Source organism: Malaclemys terrapin, chromosome 12, assembly GCF_027887155.1.
Source record: "Malaclemys terrapin pileata isolate rMalTer1 chromosome 12, rMalTer1.hap1, whole genome shotgun sequence".
In the NCBI taxonomy this organism is placed as follows: domain Eukaryota; kingdom Metazoa; phylum Chordata; order Testudines; family Emydidae; genus Malaclemys; species Malaclemys terrapin.
In genome coordinates this window covers 25,184,652-25,206,009 of record NC_071516.1, presented here as the reverse complement: position 1 = coordinate 25,206,009, position 21,358 = coordinate 25,184,652, and positions in this window count along the sequence as shown.

The following is a 21,358-nucleotide window of genomic DNA, read 5'->3' as shown; positions in this document are numbered from 1 at the left end:
TATTTGCTATTTTTATTCACTACCCCTTGCATGCTGTAGTTCTCCTTTGTAATAACAATTCACTCAGGCACAGAGTGTTGCACCCAACAATTGGGATACAGGACCATTATTTACAATGTTCTGCTCCCACTGCAAAAGGCAGTGTCACACTAAAGTAGAGAGAGACTAAAGGCCCCATTTCAAAAGGCATTGTGGTGCCTAAAGATAGGTACTTATGCAGATTTTCAAAAGCACTGAGGTGCCTAACTCGTATTGATTTCAGTGGGACATAGACACCTCGGAACTCTTGGAAAATCCCACTAGATGCCCATCTGCATCCTTAGGTGCCTCAGAACCTTTAAAAATCTGGTCCTAAGTGACTTTTCCCAATGTACACAGTAAATTGGTGACCTGGCCAGGAGTAGGATCTAGGAGATCAGCTCTAAGCACGAGAGAATATTGCAAATTTGAAATAATGAAAGGGTATTGATTCAAAACCAACAAAGTTCAAAGTGACCAAACATTGTTTCCTCCCCAGCTCGGAAATGCTGCCTGATGCAGGTGATCCCCTGTTCACGGTTTATCTCACTACACCCAGTTCAGACATGGTCTGGTTCTCTGAGCCATGCTACCACCATTAGGGTTACCATATTTTGTGCCTCCAAAAGGAGGACACTCCACGGGGCCCTGGCCCCGCCCCCTCCCCCGCCCCAACTCCGCCCCCTCCCCAAAGTCTCCGCCCCCTCCCCTGCTTCCCGCGAACATTTAATTCGCGGGAAGCCTGGGCAGGTAAGGGGCGGTGTGGGGGGGAGGAGGTGCGGCCCAGGCTGGCCCCCCCGGCGGCTCCAGCCTGGGTCGGCTCGGGCCCTGGGGTGCCGGCCCTGGCCCCCGGCCGACCACCCCCGGCCTGCCCAGCACTGCCGGCCGGCCCCCGGCGGCCCAGCGCACCCCCGCGGCCCAGCGCACCCCCCCGGCGGCCCGACCCCGCGGCCCAGCGCACCCCCCCGGCGGCCCGGCTCCCGGCAGCCCGGCTCCCGGCCCCGGCGGCCCAGCGCACCCCCCCGGCGGCCCGACCCCGCGGCCCAGCGCACCCCCCCGGCGGCCCGACCCCGCGGCCCAGCGCACCCCCCCGGCGGCCCGGCTCCCGGCCCGACCCCCCGGCTCCCGGCCCCGCGGCCCAACGCACCCCCCCCCCCCCCCCGGCGGCCCGGCTCCCGGCCCGACCTCCCGGCCCCGCGGCCCAACGCACCCCCCCCCCCGGCGGCCCGGCTCCCGGCCCGACCTCCCGGCCCCGCTGCCCAGCGCACCCCCCCGGCGGCCCGGCTCCCGGCCCCGCGGCCCAGCGCACCCCCCCGGCGGCCCGGCTCCCGGCCCGACCCCCCGGTTCCCGGCCCCGCGGCCCAGCGCACCCCCTCGGCGGCCCGACCCCGCGGCCCCGGCCCGGCTCCCGGCCCCGCACCGCGCGCCCAGCACCGCGACCCCGGCCCAGCCCTCCCTCCCGATTTTCCCGGACATGCCCGGCTTTTGGGGGATTTCCCCCCGGACGGGGATTTGAGCCCCCAAAAGCCGGACATGTCCGGGAAAATCCGGACGTATGGTAACCCTAACCACCATGCACAGGCAGAAACATCTGACCCTTGGATAAGTTGAGAATCCAAGAACACTTGTGTCAGTGGCATTCTAATGCAGAAGCTGTCTTCTGCTCCCCAAACCAGCATATGGGCCTTTCGTACCTATCTGTTGTCTCCTGTTATGCTGTGATACTTTGTGGAATCTTCTTTAGGACATGTGGTTTGATCGGCATTTGGTATGAGACTGTTGAAATCAGGTAGAAGTATAATACAGCTCAGGTTTTAAGGGCAGATGCCCATTTTCAGATGATGGAGCTATTTGGCCTGCTGCAGTTGTCTGTGAATCAAAATAGTACATGGCACTGTTACTGCAAAACAAAGAATTTTCAGTGTTCCTTGCTGATGCTTGCAGACAGGGGCACCTGGGCTGTATTTCAGTGGGAAATCAAGGCTTTGATGTTGGTTTTCTGACAGACAGGGACACATGAGGTTTATTGCTCACATTCCAGTATCACGTGATCTGGAATACAAGCTGCTTTATGCTGATTGAAAGCCTTGGGATGATGCTGGAGAATCAGTAAGTTTTCCTCTTCTTTATGCCCATACCTGAGGCAAGTTGCAAGTTCTGATCCTTGCGTTCAACTGAAAACCGTCTTCCTACCTCCTGCCACAAATACATGCACTGTTTCTGGATTCATTCCCTGTTCATTCTCTTCTATCCCACGGGACTGAATCCCAGCCCTTCTTAGCAAACATGATTTGGAAGTGTTGTGTACTGAGTCTTGAAGCTTTTGTCTAGGGGACTCAATCCAATGGATTCACAGAAAGCTCCAGATATATTTGAATCAGGTTTGCAGAGGACTGGCTGTCCCTTGCCGGTGATTGAATTAGAATACAATTAAAATCCTGGCCTGTAATAATCTGGCTATTTTGTATATTCACTCCTGCCCTCTACTGGAGGGAATGTCAGACTTCCTCATCTGCATGAGATCATACGGTTACCTGGTGGGTGACCTGAGGCCTACAGTGAAGATATTAGCCCTAATATGAGCTGCTCATTTAGCAAACAAGCCAGAGATATTGCAGTAAAAGATGGAGACTCTATAGCATGACGTAACCTATTTTTGTTTTCTTGCTGCTGCAGCATGAAGCAGTTATTTTGGGGTTCAATTTCCTTCCCTCGTCACCTGAGCTTTATTTATAAGCTACTGGACAGAGGAGAAAAGAAAACCCTTTTGAAAGGTTATTTAAACACAGAACAAAACTGAATGAGGTGAAACTATTCAGCAACAGCCTCTGTTTTTAGAGAGTCCTTTGCCGTCAGTTGCAAAGGTTCTTTTAAAAGACCAATTAAAAAACCCTTCCATTAGCAAAAGCTTGGCTGCAGCTTATAGATTTATAGATTCCAAGGCCAGACAGGACCATTGTGATCACATAGTCTGACCTCCTGTACAACGCAGGCCAGAGAATGTCCCCCCAATAATACCTAGAGTAGAGCTTTTAGGAAAAACAGCCAATCTTGATTTAAAAATTGCCAGTGATGAAGAATCTATCACATCCTTTGATAAATTGTTCCAGTGGTTAATTACACTCTCAGACATTTTATTCCTTATTTCCAGTCTGAATTTGTCAAGCTTCAACTTCCAGACAGTGGACCATGTTATACCTTTGTCTTCTAGATTAAACAGCTCATTATTAAATACTTGTTCCCCAAGTCCCCACTTAACCTTCTCTTTGTTAAGATAGATAGACTGAGCTCCTTGAGTCTATCACTATAAGGCATGCTTTCCAATCCTTTAATCATTCTTGTGGCTCTTCTCTGAACTCCAATTTGTCAACATCCTTCTTGAATTGTGGGCACCAGAACTGGACTTAGTATTCCAGCAGTGGTTGCACCAGTGCCGAATTCAGAGGTTAAATAACCTCTCCACTCCTACTTGAGTTTCCCGGGCTTATGCATCCAAGGATTGCATTAGTCCTTTTGGCCACAGTGTTGCTTTGGGAGCTCATGTTCAGCTGATTATCCAGCAGGACTCCCAAATTTTTTCAGAATCACTGCTTCCCAGGATAGAGTCAGTCCCCCCTCTCCCCCTATCTTGTAAGTATGACCTACCTCCATGACCTACATTCTTTGTTCCTAGATGTATACATTTTACATTTGGCCATATTAAAATGCGTACTGTTTGCTTGCTCCTAGTTTACCAAGCAATCTCTATGCCAGTGACCTGTCCTTTTCATTATTTACCACTCCCTCAAGTTTTGTGGTGTTTGCAAACTTTATCAGTGATAATTTTATGTTTTCTCCCGGTCATTGATAAAAATGGTAAATAAGGTAGGGCCAAGAACCGACCCCTGTGAGACACCACTTGAAACACAACCATTTGATTATGACACCCCCCATTTAGAATTGTTTTGAGACCCATCAGGTGGCCCAGCTTTTAATCCATTTAATGTCTGCCATATTTTGTATTGTCCTAGTTTTTTAATTAAAATGTCATGTGGTACCAAGTCAAATGCTTTACAGAAGTCTAAGTCAATTACATCAACACTGTTATCTTTATCAACCAAACTTGTGATCTCATCAATAAAAGATATCAAGTTAGATTAACAGGATCTATTTTCCATAAATCCAATGTGACTGACATTAATTATATTATCCTCCTTTAATTCTTTATTAATCAAGTCCCGAATCAGCCACTCCATTATCCTGCTCAGGATAGATGTCAGGCTGAGAGTCCTATAATTTCCTATCTGGGTCATCCCGTTTACCCTTTTTAAAAATTGGCACAACATTAGCTTTCTTCAAGTCTTCTGGAGCTTCCCCGGTGTTCAAAGACTTATTGAAAAGAAACATTAACTGTCCAATGAGTTCCTCGGTCAGCTCTTTTAAAACTTTTGGATGCAAGTTATCTAGACCAGTGTTTCTCAACCTTTTTGATACCAGGTACCAGCTTGCTGCCTTCCTAAACTGTGTCCGGGAGATCTCAGGGACTGGCACCGGTCCACGGACTTGTTGTTGAGAAACGCTATCGAGACCAGCTGATTTAAAAATGTCTCACTTTAGGAACTGCTGTTTAATATCTTCCTGAGTTTCTATTGAAATGGAAGGTATTTCATCATCATGATATGGTATGACTATATCATCTGTTTTCTTTTCCCAGCTACAGAACAAATATTTATGAAACACTTATTCCTTTTCTGTACTATTATAGATGGTGCACTACTCAATGGAAATGGTAGAACTAATACCATTGTTAGGATTCTTGTTGTCCCTAATATATTTAAAAAAACCTCCTTATTGTCCTTAACGCTGCTGGCAGTAGAGTTCTCCTTGTATCCCTTTGCTTCCCTTACTATTGTTTTCTGATTTTATGGGAATCCCCTTTGTCCTTGTAAGAGTGCCGGGTTCACATTTTCTATCATTCATTCTTCTATACACCTCTTTTGTGTCCCCTCTTATCCATCTTCTCTCTCCACTGAGTAGTCCTAGTACTTTTACTCTCTCCTCAGAGAAGACTTTGAAAAGGCTTGAGGAGGCTGCAAACACAATGAGAAGAGTTGTGGGATGCGTGGGAGTCTAATTGGCTAAGACTGCTTGGGGAACCACCAGCTGGCAGTCGAGAAGCATTTGGGCTTTCACATTATTTTTTTGGATTGTGTTTGTTTTCATTTTGTGATAATCTGTATAACCATCTGTACAACCTGGGAGATTAAGGCTCACTGAGGCATGTATGGAAAGGACACTAATAATGTTCTTAGTTGAAGAGATTACAACAATCCAAAGATGTTTATAGCCAGACGCACACATACAATGGGAAATGTGTGGAAGGTCAAAAACTGACCCTTCCCAGCAGCATCAAACGATACCACTTAGATTGTAAACTCTTTGGGACAGAGACCATCTCTTGGTTCTGTGTTTGTACAGCACCTTGCACAGTGAGGTCCTACTCCATGACTGGGGCTTATAGGTGCTGCCACAATACAAATAATAGCTAACAATAATAATGTATTCCAATAGCCTTGTAGTCACTAGCTACACTGAGCCACTTGCTCTTCCACCACACAGAACAATATGGTTTCACATAAGCATCTTCCATAAAGTATTCCACCAAGTTCTTTACCATAATGTTGGAGGTGCTGCTGCATTGCACCCAACTATAGACTACACAGTCTTAGGTATTCAAGAACCCATTTTACTTAGACACAATGTTGGCAGGAGCACTGGAGTTATTCATTTTTTTTTTCTTTTCTTTTTATAAAAGTGCCATGGATCTCTGAATGTTACTAGGGATTCAGGTGAATTTCAGCCATACTCTTAATGGAAGGCCTAAGAGATGGTTTGAAAGGAGCCAGTGCCTTTTGCCAAGTGTGGTCATCTGGTCTAGGAGTCAAGGGAAGAGATCATTCCTATGAAACTAGGATGCTAAAAAGATGTACACAGATGACCAAAGATCTATGGGTTTTTTTGTTTTTGTTTTTTGCAGTGTTGGATGTGATGCATGTATTTGTGTATATTGCGTTCTGTAGACATCCATTGAGAATGAGGCTTCTTGAAATGTTGAATCTTTTTGTCCATGTGTCACCTGCAAATAATAAATACATGGAATTTTTTTTTAAAGTTGTCAGCAGGAAGAACCTCTTAGCATCTTGCCTGGCAGGCAGCAACTCTCACACTGCGGTCGCCTCTCTAGTACTATGCTGTAAGTTTGAGCCGGTTGACATTTTCAGTCCAGAACTGTTTTAACCAAAACATGCACCAAAAAATCGATATCCGAAAATGGCAAAAAATAGCCGGTTTTCAATTTAACTCAATTTCTGTATTGATTTTAATCAATTTTTTTGTTTCATTTTCCATCTTCAAAATAAGATTTTAAAAAATAAATTGTTTTTTTTAAATGTTTTTTGAGAGTGAAAAAATCCCACCCTGTGGGTAAGCTGACTAAAAATTTCATTTTTAAATGTTTATTTCAAAAATGGAAAACAATAACTGAACATTTTTGTTTATTTTCAGAATGAAACAAAAATGATTTCAAGATGTTATGCACCCTGTTTTGACCAACTCTACTTTGAATATTGGATAGGAGCCTAAATGCTGGGGGTAGACTTGATCCCATATCTTTCTGATGCTAAGGTAAGAGTGCTACTAGCTGAGCCATCTACTGATGTATAATGTTAGCAGCAACGTATTGGGGAACTCTTTCTTTAGCTGTGTAAACATCATCCTTGGCAAGTTTTTCCTAGTTATATATGTTATGCATTAATATAATGTTTTTGCACAGATACAATTTCCTCTGAAATTGAGGCTTTTAACATAGGCTTGTAGCAATATGTCCTCCTCATCCTTTTGTTATGTGTTATTAAGAGGGATGTAAACAGCATCAACTAAACTAAGAAGGGGGGTAGGGATAGCTCAGTTGTTTGAGCATTGGCCTGCTAAACCCAGGGTTGTGAGTTCAATCCTTGAGGGGGCCACTTAGGGATCTGGGGCAAAATCAGTACTTGGTCCTGCTAGCAAGGGCAGTAGGTTGGACTTAATGACCTCAAGGTCCCTTCCACTTCTAGGAGATAGGATATCTCCATTAATTTATTATTTTATTACTCACACCTTTGAAGCAGGGCCCACAAGGGCATTCTTGTGCATAAGCAACTTTCATCTGTTGCCCTGTGATCCAGCACATAGGATATTTTATTCATCCATGTTTGAGAGCCATTGATATTGAACATCTGGTGAAGGAGTGGCTGAAGGTGCTTCAGATCAAATACTGGGCGAATGGCAGAGAAGCAAAGGTGAATGGCTGGATCCCAAATGAGATCCTAAAATAATAAATATGATGGGAATTAAAAATGGTAGCACTGCAAATGGAGGTCCTTGTGGATGTGCTGGAGCAGTGTTCGTCTGTATAGTGCCGATGAGGAGCACTTGGTTCTGGTGTGTTGCTAAAGCAAAGCCAAAACGGTTCACTAAGACTTTGTGGACAGGACTTGGGATTTAGTGCCTCATTTTAGAAAGATTATGGTAACTCAATGGGGTTCAAAACAGCTGATGAGAAGAGATCAGTTGAGGAGTATAATACAACTAAAGGGCTAGATCGTGCAATCCTCACCCATGTAAATAGTTGTGTTGGAGCCAATGAGATTGTTGCCTGCCCAGAACTGAGCCCCAAGGTGGCAAACAGGGGTTCGTTGCCCGGTGTGCTTGGCACCAATAAAGACACCAAGGGGAGAAAGCAAGCCAAGTTTATTTCAGAGCTCTGAAAGGGCACTAGGAGACCAGCATGTCTCAAATCCAGTGCAGCACATACAAATAAAATTTTCCCTTTTATATTCCAAGCAGTTTCTGTGTAAGCCTTTGTTCTGTTTCTCCCTCTTACCCCTCCCCCCCTCCCTTCTGTAGCAGTTACAATTAGAAAAGTTCCCATTCGTCTGCTTATCTTTTGGCCTTGCAAAGCCTGTTTACAGCAGCTGCCTGCTAGAAAAGCTGACCCTTCCATTTCTGCTTCAGCATGTAAGTAGTTAGCACAGAAGTAGGTGAAAGCTCTCAAGATGGAGTCATTGTGGTTCAGGTAGGCCCAGAGCAGAAGAGCTTCATCGGCACTTTTGGCCTTCCACTCTCCCGAGTTACCTGGTAGCTATGCCTAGTGACACCAACAAGATTAACTAACATGAGCAATGAGGCGCTATCTGGTTAGGCTTGAAGCCTTTAATATTAGCATGCTGAAAGCCTGCACATACGTTGCTTCTTTCATATGACGATCTCAAACCACTTATGAACATTTGCATAAACATCCTTTTACTCTCACAACTCCCCTGTGAGGTAGGCAAGCGTTTAGTTGTTTTTAATAGATGAGTCACTAAGAAGTTGAAAGCAAAATGCTCAGATCTACCCACTAATTTTTGGTGGCCACCTTTCGAGTGCTTATGGGCTGATTTTCAGAAATACTGAGCCCCCACAAATCCTATTGAAGTCAGTGGCAGCGGTGGCTGCCCAGTTCCTTTGACAATCCCGTTATTAAAGGCTGGTGTTTTCAGATGTGCTGAGCAGCCACAAATCCAATTCAAGCGAATGAGAGTTATGGGTGCTCAGTGCTTGTGAAAATCAGGTCCAAAGTGTTTTAAGCTGGACAGCCTCAGAATTAGTGGACCCTTCTGAAAATGCTGGTCTAAATGACTCGCCAAAGGCCACATGGGTGAGGAAGGAAAGGAGAGGGGCGTGCCATGGGGAGAGACAGGGCTGCACCCTCCATTCACTGAGCCAGGAGCTGGCCAAGCACAGGGAGACAGATCAGCTGTACTCTTTCAAGGGCTGCAGTCAGTTGCTTTTCCCTCCCTTCTCCCTCAGAACAGGGATGAATTGTAACTCTGGGAGACAGTGCTTTCTCTAAGCCCCCTAGGGATAGAAGGGAAACCTGACAGGGGGCTGAGCACTATCTCCTAATAAAGCATGCCCAACGGAAGAGACAGCTCTCTGCCCCGGTGGGGAATACGTCATCACAGTCTCTGAAATACGAGATTTAGTTGCACAATTTGCACAGGCCACATTACTCATCGGTGGCCAAACCTGAGTAAATAAATCCGACTCGTCAAGGGAGGTCATGCTGATTTGCAGTATTCCCAGGCCTAGCAGCCATGCATGGGGCGTTTGTCAAAGAGTGGTGGCATGACTATTGCTACCGCTGAACCATGGGCATTAGAATGAACACCTTACCCCTTTAAAGAAGCAAATCAGCCCAGCCATCGCAGGCCCTAAGCATGGGTGAAAAGCAAAGAGGGCCCATAAGGGGCACCGACATCCACTCTGCCTGGAGTGCATCAAAACAACTGTCATTCACACAGCACCGGCCAAAGAATCTGGAGTGAACTGAGTGTGGGGACTGGGAAGCTTCACTCCACCCCCACTCTCACACAGTTCAATCCTGATACCTCTGCTGTCTGAGGCTGGGACCTCTCCTGAGAAGAAACTACCAAATGGGTGATGCTTTTGTGATTTAGCAAAGTGGGGTCTGATTCTGCCCTTCCATAACCAGCTTGAGTTCCTACTGAAGATCATAGGACTTGCGCACTGGTGCCTGAGAGCAGAAATGAGACCGGGGTGCTGGAACAATTTGTATAGTGGGGGTGCTGAGAGCCATTGAACCAAAGCGTAAACCCTGTATATAATCTGAACATAAGAGCGGCCATACTGGGTCAGACCAAAGGTCCATCTAGCCCAGTATTCTGTCTTCCGACAGTGGCCAGTGCTAGGTGCCCCAGAGGGAATGAACAAAACAGGCAATCATCAAGTGGAAACCATTTCAAGCCAGGGGGTGCAGCAGCACCCTTGGTTCCAGCACCTATGAATGAGACCCATCAAATGTTTTGTCAATTGCGTAAATTGAACTGGGGTTTCCAAAACTAAGAGACTCTGCAATGAACTCAGAGTCCTCTGGCACTGGGCCCCTGAAACTCTTAACAGGAAGTTCTGTGTTCATACACCAGAGAAGTGTATCTTCAAAATACTCCTCCCCCCCCCCCCCATGGATATTCCAACAAGCTGCTGGTACAGAGTAATATTTCCTCTGTTTTCCCAGGAGATCCAGTTTGTGCTTCTGGTTGCTCACCTGAAGGAGGCAGTAGGGGTTGCTTTAATTGGCACCAGCTAGAACAGTGTCCTAGGGACTGGTTTATGCGTTGGGTATTGGTGGAGCACATCACACCCTGGCCTCATTTTCTCCAACCATACTCATGCCACCTCTTTTTGCACGGCACTACCACACTCACAGCTAGCCTGGATGTGGCTCCTGCTCCAGGGACCAGGAATTGCTGGCATAAAACTGGTCCAGGATTCCCCCATACTCAGGGAACCATCATGGGTCCCTTCAGGTCTCATTTAAGGTCCTTTTATGCCACTCCAGTGGCAGAAAGTGACCATGGCAGGGGCAAAGGATCTGGTGCAGAATCTCTGTATGATTTATATGACTTTTTTTCTGTCTCTTCATTCATCTATCCCGACACATGTTTGTATCTAAACATTATGCCACCCTCCCATGAACTGTATTGTTGATCAAGTGAATAATTTATTTCATGAACATAGCCCTTTTTTTTCTGTTCTCCACAAAGAGGCTTTGATTGTTCATTATTCAGAACTGTTTGACAAATATTTTATGGGAACATGCGTCAGCCCATAGGCTCTTTGCAAACTAGTCGCTCTGATTTTGTCTTTGCCTGCTTACAGTTTGTCGAGCGTAATTGGTCACTTAAGTCACATGGCATTTCTTCTACTCCCTGATGGGTTGACTAAAACTCTTATAAAGCAGAGGAGAGACACCAGAGATTTCAAGACCACTGTGTGAATGATTGAGTCTCAAGGCTTCATGCAACAGCTTATTTATGCCTGTGTTCACCTAGGTTTTGCTCTCAATGAACAGAAAATCACTAACATGAATGTTTGTGGGAAAAGAGTCTAAAAGGGACTCAGATACCACACAGCTATTTTAGATTTTATTTGAATGAACGTTTGCAGTGACTTCTTGGTGATATTTGCCCAGCTCTAGTTAACATTTGACTGAAGCCAAATATGACCAACTAGTGCTGTTCAGCTCAGGAAGGGTAAAAACTGGTTACCATAGAATCACAGAAAGGTAGGATTGGAAAGGATCTTAGGGCCTACCTCCACAAAAGTACTTAAGTGCTTAAACCCCAGGTGTAGATGCCGAAATTTGGACTTAGGCTCCTAAGCCCCAGTTTAGGGCTCACTGCAATTCCCAACCCTGCCACTGAATGCAATGGGTGCCCAAACTCACTCGATGCCTAAGGTTTTTGCAATAAAAAGTTTCCCAGGCATCAATGTTTCTGCCTCTGGGCACCCATCTATCTCCTGCTTGAGCCCCAGAGCGATTCACAAACTGGGGGAAGACATGTGGTCAGCCGCCTAACTCATATGCAGTGCTCAGCCTGGTAGGCATGCTCAGATGCTGCCTACTGGATTGGGCCTCTTAGGTGAGTTCATACAAAAGAGCTGGGGAGGAGGAGGATGACGTACCTTTTAGCCCAGTGGTTTGGGTACTCATGTGGGAGACCCCTGGTTCTAGTCCCCCTTCACCTGAGGGGGAAGCAGGGATTTGAACAGGGATCAGCCATCTCTTAGGTGTGTGCTGTAACCCTTGGGCTATGGGATACTCCAGTGTGAAGCTCCCTCAGTTTCTCCTATTGAGGCTGTTGCACTGTAGATAAATAATTAGTCATTTGGGGAGGGAGAGATTGAGAGTGAGCACAAGCCTGAGGATGGCCTTCTAGCCTGATGGTTAGAGCACTCAAGGATGCGGGAGGCCCAAGATGCAGTCCCCCTGCTCCCATGACTTTAATTTGTCCACTGTGTGACAGTCTCGCACCAGAATATCCCATAGCCCAATGGTTAGAGCACTCAGTTGAATGATCCCTGTTCAAATCCCTTCACCCCTTAAGGTGAAGGGGTGACTCCTACATCCTAACCACTGGACTAAAAGGTTATGAGAGAGCTCATCCGCCCCACCAGTTCCAACACCAGTGGTGGAGGTGCCTAACTTCAAGGAGGGTTCCTGGCTGTGGTTCGCTAGCAAAGATGGGTGCCTCACTGCAGCCAGGACTTAGATGCTAAGCCCCACCCTGTGTGAAAGGGGTGAGGCTTAGCACATCCCTCTGGTCTGCATCTCCCATTGGCTAGTTTAGGTGTCTCCCTGCCCAGGATGCTGGTTTTTGTGAATCACAGTCTAAGGCACCTATTTCTCCCCATTCACTGTATAGGGCACCTGGATACCTAACTCTGGCTTTGTGGATTGCACTGTTGTTCCTGTAACTTTTAGGCACCATGATGCTCAGGATCATGACACCTAACTCCTTTTGTGCATCCAGACCCTAGTCCGTACATCCCTTCTCCCCGCCCCCTCCGTGCTGAGGCTGGATGTACCTAGACCATCTCTGACAGATGTTTATCGAACCTGTCCACCTATTATCAGCTGGAGCAAATTGCAAACAGCGAGCTATCTTGCCAGTGCTAAAGGTGATTGCTTCAAATGTGTGTCACATACACGTTTATGCTTAAGGTTATCTTTCAAATGATATATGCTTTGCTGAAACTCCTAGAGAGCTTTGTGCTGTCATTTGAATCCTGGACTATCTGATGGATTCTCTTGCCAGGCAGACTCAGTGATGAATGTTTGATTGGTTTTAAAGGTGTTTATCATTTTAATCTATACTCCGCTTTTAGGTGTTCACGCCTAACTTCCATGCAGTATTATCGCAAGCTTACTGTCTTGCAGTATTGTGATGGCACATGGTTTGGTCCTTCAGCCCTTAGTCACAGGGGCACCCCCTGAAAATTTTCACATGCCATTCACAGCTGAGCCACTCTCACATTAACTTGGCATGGCAGCTGGCGTCACTCAGGACAACAGAAGGGTCGCCACACCAAATTTCAGTGAGTGGTGTCACAACCTGGTGTGACCCAAGCACACTGCCCCTTTCCCACCCCCCCAGGGCAGTTATGCACCTACCAACCCACCATGCATAATGTGTACAGCTGCAGGCACCATTACTTATTTAGGCAGTTCAACTTCTGCTGAAATTAATGGGATTCTTCGTGGGGACAGGAATGTGGAATCAGACCTACAGATTGTACTTGCATTACAAACACAAGCAGAGGGATTTTCCTGTATTGATCTGAACTATTGATTGTTATTTCAATTCCTGCTGTTTTTATTTACTTGTTCAGTAATAACTTGCTTAATATAAAAACCCCTCACACAGATTACTAAAATGCAAACCCTCCGGGACTTCTGATTCGACACCAAGAACGTAATCAATTTGAACTTCCATATCAACTGCGAGTGAGGATTCTGATACTTTATATAACATAACTTGGGGTTAGCTGAGCTGCCTTGAAGATACTCTGATGCTTTCAGTGATGGGCACCAGCATAAGAACCTGGAAAGATGGATAAATGCAAATTTAAGTGGTTAGAAACTTATGCAAATAGAAGATCCTAAATTTTGTTTCTATTGTTTTTCCATACACAAACAACAAAGACCTTTCTGTCTGAATGACCTTTGTCTGAGATTAAGAAAACCAACTACAAGAAAGAGCAAAAATAAGGTCTCTATGAAACAGTGTGGTCTGTTTCTCTGTGTGTCTCCTTTGTAGCTCGCTGTGGTGACTTTAGGAACAAAATGGCCACAGCTGTGTCTGTGCAGAGGCACTGTTCTTCGAAATATCAAAGTGCAAATTGTGGAAAACAAAAGCTCCATAATGTCATAGTTGCCTAGAACCACAATTCTCAGTGCTCCCTGCATAAGCTTAGCAAATGACTGTAATGTCTTTGTATGTAAGTGTCACACACACTCACACGTATCTGATCAAAATTTTAGGCAAAAATCTTTCAAAGTTGGGGACTGTGTTTGTGTGCATGTTTGTACAGCTCCCAGCACAATGACCCCCAGTTCTGAATGGGGCCTCCATGCAATACAATAATACAAATTTTAAATAATAGTAGGTGACTTGCCATATGTAGCGCTGCAGGGAGCTGTCAGGAAGTGACAGTACTGCGTGCAGTCTATGATGTGAGATTAGCAAATGTTTGGAAATTGCCCCATGAGCCCTTAACTAAGAATGGACAGTATGCAAATACAGTTCAATCATCATTGCAAAATATAACAGGATTTCTAGGGATAGGAAGCCATTTTATTCCTTCATTAGGTTAGTTCTTTTCTCATGAATATGTTTAAAAGACATTCATTGAACGGCTTACACACAGTAGACTTTTTCTAGGACTTCTCATTGTTCTAGGGTCTGAACCTGCCAGGTACCACTGGGAGTTGAGGGACACTTGTAGGACTGGGCCCCTTTTGGGGTTGGTGGTTGTGATGATTTTGGCCCCATGTTCTGAGCTGTGTCCAATAAAGGCGGGGTGCAGCTAAGGGTTGGGAGGCCAAAAGAGCTGTCTGGAGCTCTCACCCATCCTCAGGCTGGTTCTGAGCCAGCCTAGGCCCTGGCATAGTTTAGGGAAGCCTTAGGGTTGCGCTCAACTACGTCAGTTGCTTATTGCCCCCAGAGACTATTATATAAACCAAGGATTGCCAGAATACAGCACCACTCTGGCCATGTACCTAACATTGCAGCAAGGGGAGGCCTAGCCTAGAGGCTTGCTTTGTAGGTTTTACTAGGGTTACCATATTTCAACAAGCAAAAAAGAGGACGGGAGGAGTCCCGCCCTAGCCCCGCCCCTGCCCCTCCCACTTCCCGCCCCCCCAGAACCCCCAACCCTCCCCCCGTTCCTTGTCCCCTGACTGCCCCCTCCTGGGACCCCTGCCCCTAACTGCCCCCCGGGACTCCACTCCCTATCTAAGCCTCCTTGCCTCTTGTCCCCTGACTGCCCCAACCCTTATCCACACCCCCACCCCCAGACAGACCCCTGGGACTCCCACGCCCCATCCAACCACTCCCCACCCCCTGACAGCCCCCCCCAGAACTCCCAACCCATCTAAACCCCTCTGCTCCCTGTCCCCTGACTGCTCCGATCCCTCTCCCCACCCCTGCCCCCTGACAGCCCCCCGCAGAACGCCCAACCCATCTAAACCCCTCTGCTCCCTGTCCCCTGACTGCTCCGATCCCTCTCCACACTCCTGCCCCCTGACAGCTCCCCCCCAGAACTCCCAGCCCCCTACCCCCCGCTCCTTGTCCCCTGACTGCCCCCTCCTGGGACCCCTGCTCCTAACTGCCCTCCAGAACCCCACCCCCTACCTAAGACTCCCTGTTCCTTGTCCCCTAACTGCCCCCTCCTAAGACCCCCCCCCAACTGCCCCCCAGGACCCTACCCCCTACCTGTACCCTGACTGCCCAAAACTTTCTCCACTCCCCTCCAAAAGCCCCCACCCGTTTCTTGACTGCCCCATCCAGAACCTCCCTGTCCCTTCTCCTGCCCCCCCTTACCCTGCTGCTCAGAACAGGGTGTTGGGCTCTGTGCCAGCCGGACACATGGCTGAGCTCCCCAGCACAACACAAAACCCGGTCCCTGGCCCTGCACAGGGCTGCCGGAGCGGGCTGCAGGAGGAGGAGCTGCCGGCCGGCTCAGAATGCAGGGAGGGGGGGGTGGGAGGAGGAAGCTGCTCCGGAGTCCAGCCCGGGACTTTCCTGCAGCCCTCCCAGCCGCTCGCTCTGCTCTGCCAGGGGAGGGGGAAATCCCGGACATTGTGAGTGCTTTACAAATTCCCCCCGGACGGTATTTTTAGCACACAAAAGGAGGACATGTCCGGGTAAATCCGGACGAATGGTAACCCTAGTTTTACATTGTCCAGGGAGTCCCTTTTGCTGGGGGAATCCGCTGATGACCAGATCTGCTGACTTTATAGCTCCTTTGCACCAACAGAGAGGAGCAAAGGGGCCATGCTGGGGAAAAGAATCTGGTCCTTTTTCATTAAAGAGATGTCCCAAATTTCCCACATCCCCTGCCTGCTACAGAGCACAGGCAGTGCCATTTTGAATGACATTGCTATCCCACATCTGTTTGGCGGTTTCTGTGAAGTGAGTCAGTGAGCCTCAGCCCTGTTTCCTAGTGTCCATATCACAGAAAACCACCACCCTCACCGTATGTACTAACTGGCAGGCTTATTTGCAGTTTCAGCCATGAGGGCAAGGGCTAGTTACCCTTGAGGGCAGGGGACAGTCCCTCCAAGTCTGGACTGAGTAGAAAATAAGGGGAGTTTTGTGATGCACTTCGCAACATTTTATTACCAATTTACTATCCCCCAGAATCACTGTGTAAATACTGATAGTATTCTATCCAACCAGCTACTGTAGCCAGGCTCTGTCTGCACCCCGTCACTATGGTATCTGATCGCCTCTTTATATTAATGTAGAAAGCTGGTTGGGAATTTGCCATTGAAACCTTTTTTGATGAAAAATGCAATTTCTGCAAAATCAAAATTTTCCATGGGAAAATTTCAGTTTTTGTGGAAGCTCTTTAATTCTGGCCTTGAGTTGACCCATATTGAAACATTTCAGTTTGTTGGACCAAATTGAAACATGTTATTTTGGGGCAGTTTGGCATTATTATGTCCTCCTGAGCTTGCTCCACTGTCTCATGGGAGATGTCTTTAGGTACCTGAACTACTCCTTTCTGCTCTATCGGTTGGACTTTCTGGCAGGACTACATCTCCAGTGATGCACACACAAGCTCCCTGCTGGTTGAACTGGTGTGGTGGATCATAGGAGTCAGGTGACCACAGTGTGTCATGGTAGATATAGTCCAGCCGAGGAGCCCAACCCACAGAGCAGAATAAGAACATAAGATTGGCCCTGCTGGGTCAGACCAAGGGTCCATCTAGTCAAGTATCCTGTCTTCTGATAGTGGCCAGTGCCAGGTGCCCCAAAGGGAATGAACAGAACAGGTAATCATCCCCTGTCGCTCATTTCCAGCTTCTGGCAAACAGAGGCTATAGACAACATTCCTGTCCATCCTGGCTAATAGCTATTGATGGACCTATCCTCCATGAATTTATCTAGTTATTTTTTGAACCCTGTTATGGTCTTGGCCTTCAGAACATCCTCTAGCAAGGAGTTCCACAGGTTGTGGCGTTGTGGCGTATGAGGCACCTGAAATACAATTCCCGTGAGGCACCGCAGCTGCTCATGGGGACACAGACTAACAACGAACCAAACCAAAATGAAATGTTTTCATATTTTTCAAATAAAAAATTTTCTGAACTTTCCATTCTGCAAAAAATGTCAGTGTGTCAACTCTTCATCCCAATTTGAGATGAAATCAAATGTTGAACTATTGGAATTACCTGTGGGATTTTCAGGCAGCTCTATTAATATATGGGTACCTATTCTATTAATAGTCAAACCTGCCTCAAACAGGGATAGCAAGGTCTGCCAGTGAGGAGACTCCACTGTCACCCATCTTAGCAGAAGCTCAGCTCTATGCTACCTGCAGGAGACTCGTCCCTGCACCCCATCATGGCATTGGAGGGGTGCCCTTCTATTGGAAACGCAAAAGGAGCAAATTAACCTCCTCTTGATACTAAAACAAAATGCCAAACTGTCTAGATTTGCTAATGTTCATACCATCTCCTGCCTGTAGATGGCACTGACCCAACATGATACACAAGGAAAGCCAGATAGCTTTGTAATAGATTTTTCTTCGGGTTATTTTTGTTGTTGTACAGTTTCAGAATGATGTGTATAAACCCTGTAATAAAGGATTTTCAGTTTCAGAAACAGGTTGCTGATTATTTCTGTAATCAATGCTATTGATAATAAATAGCTTTCCAATGCCACAAATCATCTCCTTTCCTGCTATCTTGACTTCCCTTATATCTGTCACTGGGAGAATTAAACTGAGCCCTCAAAACTTTCCTGCCTGACAAGCTTTAGAATGCATCCACCATTATCTTTGCATCACGCCTTGTGGATAGCCATTTGCTGGATTCTAGATCTGGCAATCAAAATGACCACTCAACATTTAAAAGAAATGGATCAGGCACTAAGGTGCTTGATTTAAATTTGAAAACTCGAGGAAGTGCCATGGTGACAGAGGAATGCTGGAGACTCTGGACTGAAGAATGGATTGAAGAACCAAGGTGAGGTTCAGCTTTGTGGCTTGCATCATCATTACAGCTGTGCAGATAACAACTGTTTCCCGCACCCCATTTTGCTGGCATTTCTGAATGATTGAAAATAAAATCAATTTTGGGTAGACCTGAAATTGAAGAGTTTTGAAATGTCTGGCAAATTGAAAAAAAGGTCAAAACAATAATTTCAGGTTAAACAAAATGTTTGGTTTCAGTATTGGGCAGGATTTTTTAAAATGTTTTAAAAAAGAATAAAATGGAAGGAAATTTGAAAATGAAAAGCATTTGGAATAGAACAATCAAAATGTTGCATGTCAAAAATGTTGAAAGGAAACTTTCTGACTTTTTCTAAATTTTTTTTGTCCCTCTCCCCTTCCCCATCCAAAATGAACAATTCAGCAAAACTGACACAAACTGGTGAAATGATCTGGTGTGGCTGAATCTGTATTTTTTTTTCTCTGGAAAAAAAAAAAAGGTTTTTCAGATGAAAAATTTCACCTGACTTTAGTTGTCAGGTACGCCGGGCCAAGGGCTGGCAGAGGCTCAGCTGTCTGTGTCTTATTCCCACTTTGCACTGGAGTAAATGATGGCACAAGATGCAAAGCAGTGGGGAAACTGCCCCAGATTCTGCTCTGTTACAGGTGACACAACTGATTCTCATTTACATTAAGGCGATTTGATGCTGTAAATGACATTCACACTCCTGGTAAGGCCCTTTTACCCTGCCCTGGCAGTACTCTGCTGAAATCTATGGCATTTCTATGGTTTTACTTGGTGTAAGAGAGTAGAAATTGGCCCATTTAATTATACAAACCTGCTGCTCACCCAGTTCCTCCTCAGCCTTCCTAACTTGTAACCGTGTGGCCCATAATATATCATGAGTGGCGTTCTTGGGGCCTGATTCTATTTTACACTGTCTCCTTTTGTGCTGCTTTGGACCTTAAAGTGGGGGTAAATCTACTGAGCTCTGGAATAGACAGTGGGAGCTTAAAAAAGAATACACAGAACTCACTCGGTCATTCGCCTGCTTCTATATGGCAATTCTGAAGTGCAGTGATTGATGGCTTCTGTGAAATTCTTTGGTTGGGGAAGTGGGGAGGAAGGCACAAGCAGCAGACAGAGGCAAATACAGCCTTGTATTTAGTAGGTGACAATACACTGCAAAGCAAATGTCTATGGTGGAGGCAGGGAAGGTGACCTTTCCCGGCAGGGAAGTTTTTTGAGGGCAAGATTCTCAAGGGGTGAGTGTGTACAACTGTGTGTGTGGGAAGGTGGGAGGAAGACTGTCCCAGATTGCAGTGGATTAGAGCTATTTAGTTTTAACTCACCCTTACACAGGACATCTCTTTCCCTTCCCCTCTTATTACATAGATACCCATGTTTCCAATGACATTCTCTCCTCCTGTTCATTGATGCCAATGAGAATTGGACCCATTTACTCCAGGGCTGAATTTGACACATAGCAGAGGGTGAGGCAGGGATTTTAAAAGGGTGTACTGGGAAGGGTTGGGGCTCCAAAGCACATGGACTCCTTCTGGCTCAAAAAAAGAGGTCAGATCTGAAGAGGTGGGACAAGCACCTGAGTTTTCCAGCCACCACTGTTTGGAAGGAAGGGTGCTGCAGTGGTACAGACTGAGCACAGCTGGCCTGGCACTGCCCCTCAATACAGAGATTATGATCTCTTCCCCTCACATGCACGCAGCCTCCATCCCTCATACATAGACACCGAATTATTGCTCCAGCGAAGGGGGATTACTTATCTGATGGAAGATAAAACCCACAAGGTCACACAGGCTGAGAGGCTGCTTATGCGTCCCTCTTAAGAAATAATCAGAACATTTTCAATAGCTTTTCTACCGCCCTGGTTGGATAATAATGTGTGTGCATGAAAGAGAAAGAGAGCAGGGATGGAGGGGGGTAGAGTGAATGGGGTGGGGGCGCTAATCAGAGCACAGACCATTGCAATGAAAAGATTGATCTCTTTGGAACTTGAGCTGGCACTTAGCTTCTGGACCATGTTCAGCTCTGACACTGGTGCACTGCCCTCAGCAGGGGCCCTCTGTGTCCTGTAGTGGCCAAGCCAAACAGGGTGCGTTGGGGCCAAAGTGGCCGATGTAACTCTGAATTTGTTAGCCAGGGTCAAAGGCAGGCTCGTTGTGTGAGTCAATAACCTTCCTCTAGAGTCAGTGCTCATTTTTCCTTCATTGGTACCCCCTGTAAATGCCCAGATCGATGTTGTTTCCCTGTGGCTGTTTATTTGCATCATTTATTTAATAGCTTCCATTATTTCAAATATTGTACGAGCAGGATATAAATCTTCCTCTGAATACCGGCCTTTGGAAAGGCCCACTCTGGGTCCCATGGGCCAGGGATCAGTAAATTGGAGTTAATGGCGTGTTACGGAATCTTTAATTGGTGGGTATTTGTAAAGCTGCCTGGCTGAACAGTCTATTTGCCCTGCAGGTTGCAAGAAGGGTTTGTCTGTGTATGCATGTATGGCTCTCAAATAAGAGGCATGAGGGACTCAGCTGCATAATATAGGCATGTTTTGAAGGACATGTCACGGGAGATTTCAGGGAAATTGGGGCTATTCCCCATACAGCAAGGGAAAGGAATACTTAATTCCCTTCTTTCCAGAGCAAATGAGCAGGGAGTGGATGAGTTGACTAAACAGGAGGGAACAGAACTTAACAGGAAACTTTTTAATGTAGGCTGCATCTATTATTGCACTAGCTGCCTGTGCTACCAATGCAGCTCCTTCCATGCAAATGCCTTGCATCTGTCCAAGGTGCTAGAGAAAGCTGCATGGTTGTCTCTCTGTGTCTCCTGGCCTGGCTCTCCTCCTGCCCAAGGGACATCCACTCCTAGAAGTGGCTTCTTCTCTCAGCTATACTTAGGAAGAGGGACTGTCCCTCGTTTTCAAACTCCTTGCCGCTCCTCTATATCTGGCTTTGCACGTAGAGGGGGACTCCAGACCAGGTCCCATTTCCCAGTTCCTAGATGAATGAAAAATGAGCATTTAGAATTTGATTTTGTTTTTTTAAAAAAAATCTAATTTGAATCTCTCACCCCGTTCCCTCAAGTGCAGTCGGGGATGTGTGTGTTTGGTGAGGGGAAGCAGGAAATAATGTAAGGAATAAAACACAACCTATTCTTTATGGTGACTGAACTCACAACCTACCCTATTCCATTTTACTAATGTCCTGTAGTCCCCCAACATCACTACAT